Source organism: Echinops telfairi, unplaced genomic scaffold (assembly GCF_000313985.2).
Source record: "Echinops telfairi isolate 266 unplaced genomic scaffold, ASM31398v2 ScPeMD7_60;HRSCAF=208, whole genome shotgun sequence".
Classification (NCBI taxonomy): Eukaryota; Metazoa; Chordata; class Mammalia; order Afrosoricida; family Tenrecidae; genus Echinops; species Echinops telfairi.
In genome coordinates this window covers 28,502,832-28,515,521 of record NW_022103958.1, presented here as the reverse complement: position 1 = coordinate 28,515,521, position 12,690 = coordinate 28,502,832, and the positions used below count along the sequence as shown (strand labels likewise).

Sequence of the window (12,690 nt, the reverse complement as noted above, 5' to 3'; positions counted from 1 at the left end):
CACATTCTAACATAAAATTGTTCAGGGAGCAAAAGTGTCCTCAAATTTCTCATAGAAAACTAAAAAAATATACAGAAATATAATTACAGATATGTTTTACAGAGGGAGAGGGAGAGAGATGCAACAAATGGAGTGGATATGAACCTTTAGTAAATTCAATAAAATATATGTGAGATAACATTACAATTAATTTTTACTTTCTTCTTAAGTGTGAAATTATACTAAAATTAAAAGGACCATCAAGAAATGAGAAGCAAAGAAAGGAAAGTAAGAAACAAGCAAGTAGCTCCTGGGATGTTGTAACTGCTGTTGAGTAAACTAATAACATATTACATCTAATTACAGTATGACCTAGCCCCCTGTAGGAGAAATCTAAATGATCATCTCACACTCTGCCAAGCAGAGGAAAGGCCATGCACACTGTGAAATAGCTGTATACGCTATACTCCAACATTGTGTATATTGATATGAATAGAATTAGATATTACTAGGAATGCAAAAAAAGGAAAGAAAATATAACAATCGCAAAAGGAAATTAATAGAAATATACAAGCAAATTACCCAGTGATTAAATTAAGTAGCGGGGATTTTAATCAATTATTATAACAGATTTAAGCAATTTATTGAAATGAAAATTAGTCACTTGATTTCTTGAACCCAGAGTTAACATCAGAAGGGGGTCATTGCTTCCAGTTATTCTTTTTATTCTATAGAACTGGAAAATGAATCACCAAAACCTCATTTATGCAACCATGTTATGAAAGGACACTGCTGTGAATTGAATTGTGTACCCATAAAATACATGTTGTAAAATCCTAACCTTTATACCTGTGATTATAACACATTTGGGAATGAGTTTTCTATTTTGTAATGAAGTAGGGTAAGTTTAAAGTATTTCTTGAGTTAATCTTTTACAAAATATTTTAAAAAACTGATTGGTCAAGCAGAAATGGGAAAAGAAAGTTGTCAAGCCACATGGAGTTCTCCAAAGGGCCAGGAAATGGAGCTAAAGAGACAAGGACCTTCCCTCTGATCCCACCAAGAGAAAAAACATTCCCCTAGAACTTGCACCTAAATCAGAACTTCTGCCTTCCTAAATTGTGAGAAAACAAATTTCTGTTTGTTAAAGGCCTCTAATAATGATATTTCTATTATATCAATGCTACATAACTAAGATAGAATGCGATACCAGAAGAATAGGATATCTAACAAAGTTTAGAGAGATAACAGATGCCTACTGTGATAGGTTTATTGTGCCAACTAGGCTTTCATAGGAACATGTGATCAGAGTTTAGTCAGGTAGCAGCTTGATTGGGGGGCGGCCAAGATTAATAGTTTCTGGCTGGCACCCCATCTCTCTTCTTCCCTGGAGATCAGACCAGCATGCTGCTGCTTGAGCCAGTTCTTGGTCTTGACCATGTACTTCACTACCTTTAGGCTGAGCCAACCCATGGATCATGTCCTAGAACTTGAGGCTCTCTAGAGACTTGCTATGCCACCCTCGAGGCTACCTGTAGGTCAACTCTGCCTGTCTTGCCCAAGGGCAGACTCCACTGTCTGATTCCTTGACCTTGGACCAGCAGCCTGGATGAGTTGAAAGACCTTCTGCATATAAACTGCTCCATGAAAGTGAATTGAACTGAGCCCTCTGTACTGCTGTGTGAACTAATTATCCTTCTTGCTGTATAAACCTATCCTTTTATATATATATGTAATCATAAGTGTCCTGGTTTTGTTTCTCTAGAGAACCCTGCGTAACTCACCTACGATGTGTATATATTTTTGAAGTTGGGTAGTACATAGAATCTGGAAGAGTTATAAGGTGCCTCAAACCAAAAGCCTAGATTACCTTGACGAGACTTTTTGTAGAATTAAGCACATCAGTCAATTCTGGTGAGGAAGCAGAAGGCAGTAGTGAGAACGATACAGAGCATCTCTATTATTTTAGAAAATACATATGACATTGTGGTGGTTGCACAGTTTAATGCCAACTTGATGGAGGAGTGAGGGGGGGGGGGCGCGGAATCTAGCCTGTAGGTCAAGTCAGCTTGATTGGTCCCTCCTGTAGGTGTGGCCTTCTCATGGGGACTCTAGGAACTTCTTCCTCCTTGGAGATGGGCCACACTCTTTCTCTGTTACACATTCCATTGACAAGGCACATGAAGCTATGCTGATGGCAGCCAGAGCCCTGGAGGAGCCACAGTTAGGGCCGTGCCAGTGCTGAGATGTTTCCACAAGACTTTTCACCCACTGGCCTGTGATCTTTCAGCTTTTGGCATCACTGCATGTCCTGCGTAAGTCTGCAGAAGCAGTTATGGACTTGTGTTGGGCATATGGGTTAATATCAGACATAGGGGCTAATATCAAACTTTTGGACTTGATCTGGTCTGGACTGGGATGTTTTCTTAACATACAATTGCTCTTGGATATAAAATTCTCTCTTACAGACATATGAGTGCCTCTGGATTTGTTTCTCTAGTCCACTCAGACTAACACAGACATCAGCAAGAAAGTGGTGCTAGAAATATGGGAATTAAGTGTGAAATACGTCTTTAAAAGAAAATGATGAACATAGATTGGACAGTGGCAAAAAGGGTGAAGCTTTTAATGCAATGACAAAGAATGTTGGTATTACTTTCAAATGTTTTGACTTGATTTGATTTGTTTTGACAGCATTGACTTGATGGCAGTGAGTTTGGTTTTTGAGTTTTAGCCTTGAAACAACAAATACATAAGGCCTTATTTTTATAACCTTTACATGATCATCCAATTTGTATAATTTTGGACTTCTGTATGATCCCTAGCAAAGCTCGCATACAGACTGCCCTATGCTTATTTTATCTGAAATTCGAGACAAATTATGAAATGAAAGAAACTTAGGCCAGGTTAACCTGGAAATGTGTATGTGAGAAGTAGGTCATAGGTTTTCCCACAGCAAATCATTTTCAGACCTTTCTGTTTATTCTAGCAATAGCTGAATAAATCTGCATAAGGGAATTCCTTCCTAAGCACTTGTACCCGAGACAAACATTTCAGTAGATGCACCATTTATAAAACCTGGTATAGGAGACAAGATTCTCTGTCAACTTGAAGTTGCAAGCAATGAAGTGCAACAGTGGGAAGGTCCCAGGAAAGTACTGGGAAAGATGCAACTACCTCTCCGGGCCTAGTAAATACAAATTGATAGATTTGGATAATGATGGATTCAATTACCTCTTACATCCCTAACTTTCCTCAGCCCAGGTAGCTGAATCATCATTACTGTTTATGTGCAGTCCCCAAGACAAAGATTAATCAAACTGTGGTCATAGGAAAAATGATCCTGCAAATGGCAATGTAAAGGACTTGGCTTGCTTCAGATTCTGGCTCTGGTTTTTAATTTGCTCCATTAATTTGGAGAACACTGCTCTCTCTAATCATCTATTTCCCCTCATCTGCAGGCAGTGTTAATAAGATTAAATGACAATACATAAACTAAGAGGAGGGAAGGTATTAAATTAAAAAAAAAAGACATTTCCCTCTTTTCTTTTCTGTCCCAACTTATTTTCTAGCTTTTCTCCCTGATTTAAATAGATGAGATATTTAATAAGTCCAGGGAATGGCTATATTTTAGGATCATTTTATGACTTTGAGAAAGACATACATTCTCTCAGAGTTTCTGTTTCTGCATCTGCAAGCCCAGGGTAAAAATAGTTGGCATCTGCTCATGATGTTATGAAGATTAATGTCGTACAAGTCACAAAGAGGGGTGCACTCATGAGAAGGCATTTCAGTAAAAGTAACGCTCATTTCAGTAAAAGTAACAGCAAGGAAAACATTTAAAGATATTTATGTGTCAGGTGTTCCCTAAAGAGATTTGGGCATCTGTTGCCCAGGACATATTAGCCTTTAATTAAAAACAAATGCCTGCCAGTTTTCATTAAAGTCCATGTTAACAAGTGGTCCTGGTCTGTAATACACCTGTTGAGTCTCTTGATTTTCTCCCACAGGAAGTGCCATTGGGGGAAAGAAAACAAAACAGAAAACACGATTGCACTGGCAGGAAATGGAAAACCCCACGACAGCATGTTGTATAGAATTACCCTTCAGTTGACAGCATTTTTCTTTGTAACTTTTTGACTCATTACCCTCAGCAAATATTAGCCACCTAGATCGAGAGATTGTGCCAGTATTATACTCCACCAAACAATAGTGTTTGCGAAATATATTTGGTACCATAAATTGTAGTACAAAGTTTGGGGGAGCTAGCCCCCCACCACTACCCATGGGTTCAGTAATGCACAATTGTACAGTGGATATATATATATATATATATATATATATATATATATATAATATTAAAGTCATCGAAAGCATGAGCGATAGAAGAGATATTACAATAATGCAGTCAGACACATTACATGGTAGCATTGCTCACCTCAGCCCAGCTTGGTGGTCCATGTGGAGAGAGGGGAAGGGAAGGAGGACAGGTAAGGGAACAAGGGAGAGAGGACTGGAGAGCAGAGGGTGAAGAGAGGGGAGCGGCACCAGCGAGCGAGAGCTCTATTGCTAGCCCAGGCCTATATACCTTTTGGGGGGCGTGCAAGCCCACTAATTACAGGTAAAGACATGCGTCACAGGAAGGGGTTGCACTGTAGGTTACACAGTAACGAGAAGGGGTGGTCTAGGGACATACACACAATAGGAAGAGAAGGGATTGGGGTATACATGTGACTAGATGGGCAGATCCTAGGTACAGGATGGCAGCCTAACTTTGGATGTCACAGAGCTGGTTTGACTTGTTTCTGGTTCAACTGCTAGACACCATTATCAGTAGGATGTAAACTCCTTCTATAGGAGTCTGTCTATTGTCCCCAGCAGCAGGGAGCTGGGCCCACTATAGCTCACAACTGATGGCCCTCAGGGGGGGAATGCCTGGGCATCTGACCTCCCCCCACAATAAATCTTGTGGTGTTGCTTTTAACCAGATCAGTGATTGTCACAGCCTTTAGTTATAATAGTTGTGAAATATTGTTATACTTAGGAGCCCTAGTGACATAGCGGATTATTCGCAAGATCAGCACTTTGGGAAAAGGATGAGATTCTCTGCTCCTGTAAGGTTTTACGGCCTTGAAAATCCATGGGGCCCTTCTACTTTGGCCTATCTGGTCACTGTGAGTCATAATCAATGTGATGTTAATGGATTTGACTTGGGAGAATTTTTTTTTTACATTTGATTAGAGATTTTGATTTTTTTTTTTAGCATGCATCTTGTAGGAATGCTCTCCACATTAGGATGTTTTAAAATGCAATTAAACATTTGAAAATGGGATTGAAATAATGTGTGCAAATCCAGGATGCTTGCTATAAATATGATTTGGTGGAGATCTGACCTCCTCTAAATTCACAATGGGGGAGCAGGATAAAATCAATAATTGAAGACTAATTCCTGTAAGGTGGAGGTCAGACATGCCTCTACCCTTCCACCTCCTTACCACGTCTGAAACCAGCTATGTCTCCCCTGGCATTCTCTACTTCACTACTGGCTTTTATAATTTCTTGTAAGGACTACACAGAAATCACAGACCACACTTATACATACAGTTTATTACAACTTAAGAGGTGACCTGGTGGTACATTTTTTAAAGTGTTGGGCTGCTGACTGAAAGGCCAGCAGGTTCAATCCCACCAACCACTCCATGGGAAAAAGATACAGCAATCTGCTTCCATAAAGAAATTATATGGAGCAGTTATACTCTGTCGCAGCAGTCAAAAATGACTTGACATCAGTGGGTTTCGCCGGTTGGTAACATATTGCATTTCAGGTTCAGGGACACTGAAGACAGATGTTCTTCCATCAGGACAGCCTCCTCTCAGCCACTTGACCTCTGTCACTGGACACGTTTTCCAAGACTTCTTTAGCTCAGCTGTTAGATGCCTAGAGGCACACCTGTTTGCCAGTATACCTCAGCCTGGAGATGCTCAGCTCTAGCTCGGAGGGGTGGCAAGCCTATAGGGTCCCCCGAGGCATTTACTGTACCATCAAGCCTGCTGCTTTCAAATGCTCAGCTTTCTTCGTGTTTTGAGAAGCTGCTGTATCTCCTGCCGACTCCCTGGTTCTGCCACCTCTGCTGTTGCCACTGTCCTCCCACCACTTCTCTGTCACCACTGCTGCCATCTCAGTGTTACAGCCCTCTCACTCACATGCTTGCTCTAGGTCTTGAGTCTACGAGTTTCCAACACAAGTCCCTTGGGTCCCCATGTAACGTCTTGCCCTTTCTGCCCTTTCTGCCTCTGAGATGCTCATTTTTATCCCTACTGTGATGGCAAAATGGACTCAATTCCATAACTGGGGTTCTGTCTACACTATTGATATTGTCCCATAACCACAAGGCTACTATGCACCCTGTTTACATTATTAACAAGTTATTCAATCTCTTTGGTGGGCTACAGGCCAAGTCCCACTCCACTTGGTGGGCAGTAAACAGCCTATGGCTAGAATGGCTATGCAAGAATTCACAGCACTATATATACGGATTAAGGAACTCAACAGTTTATACAATTGTCTATATGTGGTTTTGTAGCTTTGGCTTTAAAATTATATCAGAAGACTTTCCTTTAGTCAGACTTGTCCCTTAACATGTTCAACTGAATACTGAATGATTCAAGGAGGCCCATTTAAAACCTCGCCTTTATATGACGTGTAATACGCCTAGAGAAAATGCTGTCTCGTGTCATGTCACTCTTTGTACTGAAAGAGAAAAATAATTTAAATGGCTTTTTGAATATGTTGGTGGTGAAGGTTATTGACCAGTGTGTGAAGAGAGAAAATATTTCTTTTAAAAGTCAGAGTTGCATAATAAGAAGAGTAAAGAAAGAGACTGAAAATGAGAGAGAAAAGAAACCAGGCTTCTCGGGAGAATGCTTACTCCCTGTAAGCATGGAACCTATTAAAGACGTGCATCAGTGATGTGCAAAATTCAACCGATGCCTAGTCTAAGTCTTTTGCTGACTCAAATGGACTTTTATCATTTCCCCTGGGAGATGTGAATGTTACATTTAAAAAGAATAATTTATCTGTAGGGTCTGTTTTTCTTTTTTAGGCAGCCAAATAAAAAGAGTTCTTTATAAACAGAAGTTTATTAGATTTGAACATATTCAGGATTTTAAAGATTAGCTTAGTAAGTCTCTGGGGATGTTGGTGTTACTGTTTTGGTGGAATTTCCACCTTTGTTCGTGCCCCTGCCAGTCTTTCACACAACTGTTAGCCAACCCTCCTAAAGCATGCTTGACTTTCAATGGCTTTCCAAATGAATGCAATCAGGGTTTTCTATGTCTTGGTTATTTTATAGCTTCTCCTACTGCTCTTTCCTACTGAGCTGACTTTCCAATTTAAATTATTTACTATACATTGCACAAAAAAGCCCTGTTGACAATATGTTGGGCTGCTAACCTCAAGGCCAGTAGTTCAAAGCCACCGTACTCTGTGGGAGAAAGCTGAGGGAGGCCTTCTGCGCTGTAAAGATTTACAGACTCAGAAACCCACAGGGGCATTGATGCCCCTTTCCACAGGTTTGCTAGGGCTCAGAATCAATTTGACGGCAGTAAGTTTAAAATTCTCAAAGCAAGATATGTAGATCTTGCCTACTGGATTTCATTATACTTTCCAGCAGGGGAGGGAGACATCAGTCCCATGAACCAGATAAGACTGAGAACCCATCGATGCCCGTTGAGAGCACACACCTTAGCCAAGAGAAGCTGTTGCAGACATCCTGTTAGGGGCAGGGGAGGTAAATATTTGACCAAACATAGCAGGCTTTTGTAAAAACGTGAATAATTGTGTATGCCCATGACTGATGCTACAAAGATCCCAAAGGCCCTTAGCAGAAAAAAAAAAGATAATAACTCCCCACCTTGCTCTAGAATCTGTGCAAATCATCTACTCCATAGCACATCCTTCAGCAGGTATGTTATTTTGTGCCATATATTACATAATCTGCCCAAGAGCAGGAGTCCATTTGTGAATAGCGGCTCTGTAGCTCTGCTTTCTACAAGTGCATTGTGTTTCGTGAAGGAGCCCTGGTAGCACCAGAGTTCAGTGCTCAATTCCATGCAAGACAGGGCCCGTGGCCACAAAGTAGTGAATTATTTAATATGGCTTATTCCGTCATAGCCTTTGTTACTCCCACCAACAGATGTTGGCTTACCTGATAGATCGGAGTAAGAATTTGAAGGAAGATACTGACAAAGTTAAATCCTCATAACTTTGCCCTCTGTGTACATTCCTATTTCAGTGTTTCCCAAAGTGGGCAATCCTACCCACTACCGGGTGCTGGGACAATCTGAGGGGGCTGCAGATATTTAGAAGCTACATTAAAAAAATAGTTAATTCGCAGGGGTGCTGAATATTTTTTTTCTGATTAGGGGGTTGTAAGCCAAATAAATGTAGGTACTTATTAACATGAATATATATACAACATATATGAGTAGTTATAGTCCCATTTGCTTTTCCACAGCTTGAAAGTCCATATCCATATCTACTCATCAATTACTACTATCATTATTGCAAGGTTGGGTATGTGATAATATTTATCTTTGTTTCACTTAATTCCTGTACAGAGTTTAATGAAGCACAATAATTTTATCTTTGGAACATCTGTGAATTAGGCAGCAATAAATTTCTAGAACTCTCTGAGCTTCATTTACTTGGAAAATGAAATAAAATTGTCAATTACAAATCTGTTCTTGATGTCAGTAAGGAATCATTTTATCGGGCTATTTTTCTATTAAATACAATGTAACTTTAGTTTTCAATACACTCACGTCCACATTAAAGAAAACAAATCTACTGGCACTAGTGTTCCCATTATGAAAAATAATTTAGCATGCAGACCCTAACTTGGCTCGGAAATATTACATTTTAATGAATTGAACTAGGGTTATTTTACCTTTAAAGGGAATCAATAGTTTGTGAAACAACTCTAGCTATGTGAATGTTGAACTTCAATACTCTGTGCTAGATACAATCATTGCAATAAATAAGCACCATCCGTCATCAACTAATCTATTTTCCTTTAGAACTAGATGGAGGTGTTTCCTTTCCTGTGTGGAAGCAGCGTATCAAGGACATCCCATGCCGCCTATAACAAAGCTGTTTTAAAATTTTATGCTTAACATATAGGTGACTTAAAGAAAAGATGAAAACCCATCTCTTTAGTATTGGTATTTTAATTTTTTCTCAATTTGGTGAACTTTCAAATGACCCACCCTAACTTAATCTTCTTTTATTCTTCCCTATTAAGTTAATAGCTACCATACCATTTATTTCCTTCATTTCTTTCCTTTGCTTTAATTTTGCCCACTTGGATTCATACTTGTCTTGTCTGTGTATGTTTTACACTCCATAATTTCTCCTGAATCTGTATATCAGACTCAGAAGGGCATGGGTTTTATATGTCTTCTGTATGCTTCTACTCCCACCACAGAGAACTATATTTTCCACATATTACATCTTGATTCTTGAATGAGTTAAAGAACAATGAAAATAGTTGACTCTTCAAGGTTTCTACAAATTTAATTTCTGAACATGGGGTGATTGAGTCAAATGGCAAGTCCACTCGTGTATGTAATTTTGTTAGCTATTTCCAAATTTAACACCACAAGGCCTGGACGGGTTGCTTTTCTACCAACCATCTGTGAGGATGCCTTTTTCCTCATGCCCTTCCCATAGAATGTGCTGTCACTGTGACCTTCTAGTTTATATATATGTATATAAACTTAAATTCTGAGCACTAGAGCACTAAATTTGCCAAAGTTTACAGTTTACAGGGAAGACCCTAAATTCATTTTTGAGTCTCCATCATAGATTCAGTCACCACTGAATTCTTTCTAACTGCTAACTAGCAATGTGAATAGCTTTGGCCCAGGTACAGTGTATTAGAAAGTGGATTCATACCACTCCCTAGCCAGTTTATGGAAGAGAACTCTAGCCCTTAAGGAGTCCTGGGTGCTTAGAAAAGGAGCCCTAGTGACCTAGTGGCTGTGAATCGGGCTGCTAACTTTAAGGTCAGTAGTTCAAAAATCACCAGCCCACTGAGGGAGAGAGATGCGGCTTTCTCTTCCTGTAGACTTAGACTAGACTAGAAACCCACAGGAACAGCCTTGCCCTATTGAATGACACTTAAAGTTTATTGTGCCAACCTGACCGATAAACACATGTGGGGTTAATTGAAGGGCGGAGGGATAAATGGCTCAGTGAACCTCACCTTTCGAGTTCTCGGGTCTCTTGGGTCGGACCAGGGTGCAGCTGCCTTAGCCAGTTCCTGCTTCAGCTGGCAAGGCTCACATCCTGCAAGACATCCCTGAGGAGAAGCTGCATGAACCTGCTCTGATGCAGCCCTTGGGGCTGGAGCAGACACATGGAGACCCCTGCCAGTGCTGAGATGCTTACATGCTCACTGATTCGGCTTGCCTCCTGCAGTTGGCATCATAGGGTGTGTTTTGTGAGATGGAGGAGGACTTTGTGGATTGGTGTCGGACATACGGTTAATGTTGGACTTGTGGGCTTGGGCAGCACTGGGTAGGGATGTTTTCTTGATGTGCACTTACCCTTTATATAAAACTCTCTCATCTATATGAGTTTTTGTGGATTTGTTTCTCTAAAGTGCCCAGACTAACACACTTGTCCTGCGGAGTCTCCATGAGTCAGAATTGACTTGACGGCAGTAAGGGAGCCGGACCCTTGGTGGAACTTGGTGTGCATGTGATCATGAACCATGTCCTGGCTTCCTGGTCTGCTGACCCCTGAACAATCTTGTAAATTCTTTTATCTAGCATAATGTACATGTCCTCACCGTGGTCCTATTCCCTCTTCTAACGTCCTGCCTGGACTATGATGCATTGATCTGCTGATAATCATACTTTTGTTATAGCTTCCCTTGTACTTAAGTGGTCAGTTTTCTACAAATCTGTGGAGGCCAGTATGGCCTTATGCCATCGAGACTCTCCTTCATCTGCATGAGTTGTCTTTGTTTTGTTTAAGATCAGTCTCTTTTTTTTTTTTTTTTTTTGAGTTTTTGTTATTGCTTCTTATAAAAAAAAAACAGAAGAAAAATTTAATTTGTTTTATGATTTGTTTGTATTCCAGGTCCTAGGCTTTAGGCTTTATGAAAGAGACACATTTTACTTACTGATTCCCAAAACCAAGTTCTAATCTTCTTTTACACTGTGGGAAAATGTACTGAAATGAAGCTTTTGGGATAAGAATCTAGTTTCAAAATCTGTAAGTGTTATAAACGATGGAAGAAAGTAATTTCTAGACATTTTTATCATAAACACTGAAATGATAATCCTTGTGAAAAGTTTTCAATTTAAAAATTTTGTATCCACATATATTTCTTTGAGCTTTTCAGTGCGGAGAGCACATATCATTGTAGCTGTCAGGATACACTCTCCTTCTCGGTGAGGTCTCAAGCTCTTCCTTTACAGAGTGGTGGCAGCGATAACACCAGTCCCTTTGGGTTAACGATGATATCACAGTTGACGGAAGTTTCTAGAAGAGCACCAATAAATGACCACACTCCTGCTCCGTCTACCTCACCCCACTGTTGAGAAGATCACATTAGATAATGCGAGAGCGCTTTGCACTGGCAAAGTACTATACAAATGTGATTGTCTCTGGTTTGTAAGTCAATTTGGATGGATGACACCCTCTGCCTGGTTCCTGAATCCCCACTTTAATACCATAAATTGAATTCTAAATTGTAAATTTAATTCACAATTTAATTTCTAATAGTAGATCTTGTTTTGTTTCAACCCCTGGCCCACTTATTGGTAAGTGGAATGTCATGCTGTGAAATATGTAGAGATACAGGAAAAACAGATACAGGACAGGGGAAGAATGTTAACTTACTATGAAGTAAGTTTAATGAAATTAAAGCCATGATTTAAATTTAGCACTATTTTAGTCTAAATCAAGGACCAATGTTTGGCTGGCCTATAAAGAATGATTGTTATGGTTGTTATATACTGAAGACCCCATACCTATTTGAATGTTATATGATTATGAAGGTTGTTATATACTAAAGACCCCGTACCTCTATGAAACAGCCCTGGTGCTGAACTCTCTATATACTGATGGATATGACCTGGATTTATCTTCCTAGGACACACCAGACCCATGGCCAGCTCTCAGACCAACAATTTCTTCTTTAATTTTATTCCTTTACTGAAGCACCTATTGTTCTCGTTGGTTGGTATCTTAAATATTTTTATTCCTACTGTTTCTCAGGTCTGAATCAAAAAGTGAATCAAATTCAGGTTGATCTTAATGCTAAAAAGCTTTGCTTTTTCTCCCTAGTCTCATCAATCCTCACCATGTATCATCTATAAAAGCTAGCTGTCATTGCAGTACTCTGGGCCAACTGCCAATTTTTCTAGTTTGATATATTTTTTTCTCTCTTTCCTCCCGTGCCCAGCCATTTCATTCTTCATCTGGCCAAGGTGTCCACTTAGCTAAGGAATCTGCTGGAAGGCAATGGATTAGAAGCTGAAAGTTTGGTGGAATGAGCCCTTCCAGTGGCTCCGTGGGGGGGGAAAACCCAGCTATCCATACTGTGTTAGTCAAGGTAGACTACAGAAACAAATCCAGAGACACCCATTTATGTATAAGAGACAGCTTTATATCAAGAAGTAGTCATATATCAGGAAAAC

General features: G+C 39.9%; 1 long non-coding RNA gene across 1 annotated transcript in view; it reads left to right on the top strand.

Moving 5' to 3' along the window:
• Positions 1-7,724, top strand: part of LOC123521772 — a 37,907-nt gene extending 30,183 nt beyond the window's left edge. The window contains exon 3 of the long non-coding RNA XR_006680119.1: positions 7,653-7,724. This is a non-coding gene — a long non-coding RNA (uncharacterized LOC123521772). The remainder of the gene's footprint in view (positions 1-7,652) is intronic.
• The last annotated feature ends 4,966 nt before the right edge of the window (positions 7,725-12,690 follow it).